This window comes from Garra rufa, chromosome 8 (genome assembly GCF_049309525.1).
Source record: "Garra rufa chromosome 8, GarRuf1.0, whole genome shotgun sequence".
Lineage (NCBI taxonomy): Eukaryota > Metazoa > Chordata > Actinopteri > Cypriniformes > Cyprinidae > Garra > Garra rufa.
This window is the reverse complement of record NC_133368.1, coordinates 21,159,745-21,167,817: the sequence shown is the minus strand read 5'-3', so window position 1 is coordinate 21,167,817 and position 8,073 is coordinate 21,159,745. Positions and strand designations below refer to the sequence as shown.

Genomic DNA, 8,073 nt, shown 5'->3' with positions numbered 1-8,073 from the left:
CTAATTTTATTTTAGCTAAATTTCAACAATAACAACACAGATCTGTGGAACATATAAAAAGAAATATCTGACTTATATATATATATATATATATATATATATATATATTAGTCCATACATTGGAAGTGAATGGTTAAAAAAACTGTTTAGTTGCCAACATTCTTCAAAACATCATCTTTTGTGTTCCATAGAGGTTTGTAACGGCATGAGGGGGAGTAAATGATCATTTTTTGGTGAACTATCCCTTTAATATTCAGCCACTAGATTTCAATACAAGGTCCAGAACACATGTAACATATTTAACTAAACAGTGATTGCACAACAACCACTATTGCACAGCAAAACAGATACTTTGAAACAATCAGTTACAAAATACTATAGTAGTGGTATGTTCTAGCATAGCACTTATATAATAATTGGAACATTATCAGCTAACATTGATACTGGAAAAAAAAACCCAGAAGTGAAACAATTCTGTATAAATGTTTGTATTTTGAGTGTTAAAGGTGAGGAAGAGCTGACTTGGCTTCTGGCACTTCCTTTGGGGTGGAGATGTTCCACAGAGCTCTTCAAGAAAATAAAAAACTAAACAACCAAATAAGTTGTGAAAACTGCCATTTCAACATTGCATTCATTATTATGTAATGATTTCAGACTTGGCAAAGACTGGATAAGCAATGCACTGGATGTCTACTGTACAATATTCAAATATATCCCAATATTTGCTAAGCTTTCACAGGGTTAATGGCTAAATTGAGTATTTTCAGAAACATTTCTAAATATAAGATATATATATATATATATATATATATATATATACACAAAATAATAATGTATTTATTGTGTCTCAGTCAGCCTATATTGTGTATGTGTCAGTCATTTTTTTTAAAGATTTTTTTTTAGCAGTAACGCAAATTCGTCAAAATACTTTTAAAGTACCCATGTACCCAAGATTTTCCACAAAAACATTAGGCATAACTTTCCAACAGTAATGGCTGCTGAAAATTCAGCTTTACCATCACAGAATTTTTTTAAGTGTATTAAAATACAGAAGTTATGTTTCAATTGTAATAATTTTTCACAATAATACTGTATTATTGTATTTTTGATCAAATAAATGCAGCCTTGGTGAGCATAATAAGAATTTTTTTGTAAATCTTACAAACCACAAATAATATATGCACACAGAGGCTATACAAATAAATATAATAAATATTATTTAAAAAAATAATAAAAATAACAATATAAGATATTATTATTAGGTTTTCTTTTAATTATTTACATTCTTATCTGAAATTTATATACATTACCAGTCAAGATTTGTAATGTTTTTTAAAGAAGTCTCTTCTGCTCACCAAGCCTGCATTTATTTGATCCAAAGTACAGCAAAAACAGTCAAATTTTGAAATATATAAAAAAAAAAAAACTGTTTTCTATTTCAATATATTTTCAAATGTAATTTATTCCTGTGATTTCAAAGCTGAATTTGAACATGAACTTTCAGAAATCATTCAAATATGCTGATAATGTTCTAAAATATATATCTAAAAAAAATATTGACTCCAAGCTTTTGAATGGTATAGTGCATAATGTTGCAAAAGCTTTTTATTTCAGATAAATGCTGATCTTTGGATCTTTGTATTCATCAAAGAATCCTGAAAAAAATTACTCAACTGTTTTAAATATTGATAATAACATAATAATAAAAAATGCTTCTTGAACAGCAAATCAGCATACTAGAATGATTTCTGAAGGATCATGTGACACTGAAGACTGGAGCAATGATGCTGAACATTTAGCTTTGATCACAGGAATAAATTACATTTTAAAATATATTCAAATAGAAAGCAGTTATTTTAAATAGTAAAAATATTTCACAATATTACAGCTTTTGCTGTATTTTGGATCAAATAAATGCAGGCTTGGTGAGCAAAAGAAACTGCTTTAAAAAACATTCAAAATCTTACTGTTCAAAAACTTTTGACTGTGGTGTACATACTAGAGATGCGCGGATGGGCTCAATCGTCACCCGAATCCGCAGCTTCAAATAAATTATCCGCCCGCCACCCACCCGCACCTATATTTTTCTCTGATTTAGATAACCGCACCCGACCCGCACCCGATCGTCATATTACACTTATTGTAATTCTTAGTTTTGCATGATGATATGATAAATTGATGGTTCATGTTAACAGCAGATTGATTCAGCTGATCTGCAAATCGCTGCACACTTATACGTTTATCACTCATGATTTTAAGCCAAATCCATGCAGAAAAGAATAACGTTAACTGACATCTGGATGCGACTCTCCGCAATCTCTGACGAAATCGGTCGGGTTTTCTCTCTATTAGAGCCGCTCTGAGCTTAGTATTTGAACGCATGCTTGGACTGAAGTTTACAGGGGTTCACCAGTTTAAGAAAGGTCTGAGCATAAAAATCTGCTTCTTTTCATTTTTAAGGTATTGTTTTCATTATAATCTACTGATTCAAATAAGTAATCAATAATAATTATAGCCTACCACTGCGCGCCTAGCCTGACATGCTTTCGCGTAAGAATGAACAGGCAGCATGGACGCATCAGGCAAAATCGTCAAATATATTTCAAAAGAAGCCGGCGCCACGGTCCTGACCACATCACTGTCTTTACTGGGTGTTTTTAGGGAATATTTCAATTTATTAACATGCGACTGAATTAGCTATTCATGTGTTGGACTGTCATGATTTTGGCTAATGCAGGACACTACTGAATGATGCGCATCAGAGACGTGGGTAAACGCAAAGCGACCAATGCACTACACCGCTGCATTACCGTGCTCAATAGCATTAGCACAGGCATAACTCCCTTCAAACTTTATATGGAATGTCAACGTTTCTGTCACCAAAAACTTAGAACAGGCAAACACACACACGCACACAAATGAAATCGTCTCTGCCTGATGAAAAACATATTTAAAACACGTTCAAGTTTTAGAAAATGTAGTTAATATTTGCATCATTATTGATTTATCTCATCCACCCGCGACCCACCCGCAAATAATCAGAATGCATTTTTTTATTACCCGACCCACCCGACCCGCGGATTATCCGCAGCGCCCGCGGATATAACCGCCATCCGCGCATCACTAGTACATACACACATACATCCAACAGAGACATTCCTTACCCGATCACAGCCAGCATTGACGAGATCCTGTAGCATCTGCCTGTTGACTTCACCAGGATGCCCTGAGCTGGATCCTGGGCCTGATTCATTGGCAAAAGGCAACAGAGACTTGCGGATCTCCCGCAGGGCATTTTGGTAGTTGTTGAACTTCTGAGGCTGCCGGAGCTGTTGCTGCCTACCAGCTTGGTCTTTGCCCTTCGAATCCCCACCTCTGCCCCCCTCCCCTCGAGTGCTCCCTCCATGAAGCGCTTGGCTCACCAGCTTCGCAGGTTGTTTCAGTCCCTCCTTGATCTCCTGCAGGCGCTGGCGCGTGTTGCCCACATATGGGGCGGCAGGGAAGGTCTTAGGCCTCATGAGTGAACGTGGCCCGTATTCTCACACAGAAATTCTTCACACTTTGAAAAGACAGAAAGATTCAGTCAGATACTCAGTCAAAAAAACAACAACAGCAGTAGAGTTATACAATAAGACACAGAACTGTACACACCCAGGCTCAGTCTGACCTGAATAGATAACAGGCTGCAGTGGGAAAGATGCAAGGGAAGATTAGGATTCCTGTTGTCGCTCGTCTTTGTTGCTGCTGCCTCTTTGGCTCTGGCTTGTGCTGGATGCTGGCCTACTCACATCCCAGCACCCCGTTCAGGGCTCACACTCCCCCTCCTCCCAAGACATGTGAGGGGTTACGTCTGCGTACTTGTTCCATCCCAGTCTGGTATGCATCTTTGCCTGTGGAGACAGTGGTAGACAGAAGGGTCAGGGTGCGGTCCAGACACGTCTTAGGCCCTGCATCACTACTCTGTCAAATGCCTGACAGTCTGAGTCTGATCGGACATTAGTCAACAGGTTTATCACATGCACATCAACTTCATATCACTGTGCTGTTACACCCTTGAAGCAGAATATGCAGTTAGAGGAATAGTAGCATGCAGTTATTTCTTATGCAGCAGCTCACATGGTCATAAACCCTTATTGTAGATGCAAAATCAAACTTCTACGCAACACAAACGGTGGCACAACTTACACAACATACTTTGTCTTTTTATATGAAGTTAGTGTATCTTACGACAAAATACACTACCAGTCAAAAGTTTTTGAACAGTAAGATTTTAATGTTTTTTAAAGACGTCTCTTCTGCCCTGCATTCATTTGATCCAAAGTACAGCTAAAACAGTAAACTTTAAAATAACTGTTTTCTATTTTTTAATATATTTTAAAATGTTTTATTTTGGTCATTTCAAAGCTGAATTTTTAGCATCATTACGCCAGTCACATGATCCTTCAAAAATCATTCTAATATTCAGATTTGATGCTCAAAAAATATTATTATTATTATTACTACTATGTTGAAAACAGCAGATTAGATTTTTTTCAGGTCCCTTTGATGAAAAGAAAGTTCAGAAGAACTGCATTTATCTGAAATAGAAATCTTTTGTAACATTATAAATGTCTTTATCACCACTTTTGATCAATTTAAAGCATCCTTGCTAAATAAAAGTATTAATTTCTATAATTTCTATAAAATCGGATGTTACAAAAGCTTTTCAGATAAATGCTGATCTTTGGATCCTGAATTTTTTTTTTTTACTCATCCGTTTTAAATATTGATGATAATAATAATAATAATAATAATAATGATGATAATAATAATGAATAATGTTTTGTGAACAGCAAATCAGCATATTAGAATAATTTCTGAAGGTTCATGTGAAACTAAAGACTGGAGTGATGATGCTAAAGATTCAGCTTTGAAAATAGAAAACTGTTATTTTAAATATTAAAAAGATTTCTAAAATTTACTGTTTTGCTGTACTTTGGAGCAGAGGAGACTTCTATAAAAACTATTAAAAAAACCTACCCCCTCCCCCCCCAAAAAAATCTTATATATTATACAAATATTTGTATTAATTTATTTATTAAAATATTTGTATATTTATTACACTATATTTAGTTATTTTTAAAATTTTAAAAGCAGCACAACTTTTTTTAACATTGATAATAATAAGAAATGTTTCTTTAGCACCAAATCAGCATATTAGGATGATTTCTGAAGGATCATGTAATACTCAAGACAGGAGTAATGGTTGCTAAAAATTCAGCTTTAAATCACATTTTAAAATATAGAAAACTGCTATTTGAACCTTTAATAAAATGTCACAATAATGCTGTTTTACTGTATTTCAGTGAGCATAAGAGACTTACAAGAACATAAAAAAAAAATCTTACCAACCCTGTAATATTGAAAACAAAAATGTAGAGTGTTCTGCTCTGGAGAAACAGACTAAAAAAAAACTAGTGATCCTGGTTCATGACTGTGCCCTTCGATATATCCCGCTCAAACTTCCTGTTTCTATAGGAAATACCTCAAATTCAAAACAGGAGTGAAAAATGCCTCTCATAATGATATTTTTCAGAGTCTTCAAATACCAAATATTTCACAGCATTTATTTTTATTTCTCATCTTCTGGTAAAAGGGGATCCGAACATAAAGAAGAAAGGACTTTCAGAACAAATATATTTCTGGAATGTGGCTGCTCAATACTGGAAATGCATTGCTCAGTCTAGAACAAATATAGTATAATTACTATTACTGTCAAGGCTTCCAACACAATACTTTCCATGCCTTCCATTCCCCAAGTAACAACAGTAATACATTGTACCTCTGATCACTAACACAAATCCCAAATACACTTCAGAGATCATTCATGAGAAAAGTAAAAGCTTAAGAGATTCATATTCAATACACAAGATATTAATGATGCTACATCTAGAGCTGACCACAAATAATCCGCACACAACCAGCATTAACATTCACAGACACAGCTCTCCTGTAATGTCCCTCATTAAAGTTAAATATGTAGACCATTTTATAAATGTTTTCTTTCTTTTCAAGACACTGAATAGATAGAAAACCAATAGAATTGAACATTTCTATAGATTTTTACCTATATATCCAACTACAGAATATTTGGCGAATCACTGTAATTTCATAGTTTTGCTTCATTATTATTTATAGGCAGAGCTAGTGGTGGGGTCACAGGGCCTCCAGATAAAATCTGATTGTCTTTTCAGTTCTGAAAAATAAATATTAGTCATGGGAACTGTAAGCCATTTAATTTTTATAGCTTGATTCATAAATCATGGAAGTTTACTATGTTGTGAAAATTCTGTTCTTGCACAGTATCCACATTTTCATGTAATATATGTGACCCTGGACCACAAAACCAGTCTAAAGTAGCATGGGTATATTTGTAGCTATAGCCATAAATACATTGCATGGGTCAAAATTATTATTTTTTTTTTTCTTTTTTATGCCAAAAATCATTAGGATATAAAGTAAAGATGTTCCATGAAGATATTTTGTAAATTTCCTACCGTAAATATATCAAAACTTAATTTTAGATTAGTATTATGCATTGCTAAGAACTTCCTTTGGACAACTTTAAAGGTAATTTTCTCAATATTTTGATTTTCTTGCACCCTTAGATTCCAGAGTTTCAAACCATACATCAATGGAAAGTTTATTCATTCCAAACAAATAGACCCTTATGACTGGTTTTGTGGTCCGGTGTCACATATATGCAATTTATACATAGCTACATGTAAGCAATATATAAACACATTTTGAGGGCATATCATTTAAAAATCCACAGTAGCCACCAATACAAAAATAGTTTTATTGTATGCTTTCCTATTGTTACTAAGTTTTGTCATCTCTTCCTTGCAAAGTATAAAGTATGACATTTCGACACAGAATCATACTGACATTATATTAATTTAAAAATTTGTTAAAAAGACCACTGTTGTTTAATTTCATAATCAACCTAAATATTTAGACAACACAAATCAGACAAAAACAACAAGTGTAAGTATGAAGACAGATCCCACCTCATTTCATGGCACATCTTATGAGAAGAAAATAAATACATAAAAAAATAATTCTGTGGGTGGAGTGAATTGTTCAATTTCAAAACAGTCAACGTGTAATGTAATCGGCCCGTTATAGTACATAATTTTGGTATTGCTAAAACATCTGATTGTGGGTAAACATATGACTGCGCCCAATAAATAAACAAAAATCTGTGGAAAGTATGGTTTGTCACGCACGAGTAAAAAATACAACATTACCTGCAGCTCATGTAAGCGTCTATTTTATCACCACCTCAGCCAAACCAAACTTTCATGAGATTTTAACATAACTGTAATGTAGTCCATGGTATTTGTTACGGTGAGTTTCGGTAAAGACTCAGTTTAATCATACGTCTTCCATACCTGCTGTAAAAACGGCATATCAAGTCATATAAACCATCCAAAAAGCTTTACGTACATAAGCTCATATTATTTTCATCAGAGTAAATCTTCAAATAGCTTTCATAGACACAAAGTAACTTTAAGACGGAATAAAGATGCAGGCCTAGAGGTTCCAGCGCTTTGAGGGACTGGAGCGAGAGGAACGCAGATCCGCTGGAGCAAGTCCGCATTCCAACGCAGGGAGAATGTGCTGTTCACTCCTATCTCGCTTTAAATGAGAAATACAACTTCCTTCCGACACTTACGATGGATTTGCGAGCGTATATCGAATGTAGAAATCACTAAAAACTACTAATACCCAGCGTTTAAAAGAATCATAAAGTTTGAGCGACTCACCATGTGATTTAAGTGGTACCTTAATCCAAGCAACTGATTTAAACTTTAGTAAAATTGTAGATAATCTGTCTGGTGTTTAGTCGCCCAAGGATCGTCTTTCGATGTCCTCTCATAAGCACACAGTGAAAATCATGGGATTGTCCTCCATTTTCTCGCCACTCACGGCAGAATTAGAATGCAGTACAAAGTTGGACACTTACTGCATTGTTAACATTCCAGAGGAGTCACGTGAGGCAGCCATGCACGTCAGCACTGCACATACCCT

The 8,073-nt window shown here is 34.6% G+C and overlaps 1 long non-coding RNA gene across 2 annotated transcripts; it reads right to left on the bottom strand.

Annotated features, from left to right (window-relative positions):
* Positions 1-3,170: 3,170 nt before the first annotated feature.
* Positions 3,171-7,972, bottom strand: LOC141340891 (uncharacterized). Of its 2 annotated transcripts, none has more exons than XR_012356598.1 (3): positions 7,809-7,972; positions 3,652-3,890; positions 3,171-3,559 (listed from the first exon to the last, which is right to left on the bottom strand). It is a non-coding gene; the product is annotated as an uncharacterized lncRNA (long non-coding RNA). The 2 variants fall into 2 exon arrangements; XR_012356599.1 differs by having other exon boundaries at positions 3,668-3,890.
* Between the last annotated feature and the right edge of the window lie 101 nt (positions 7,973-8,073).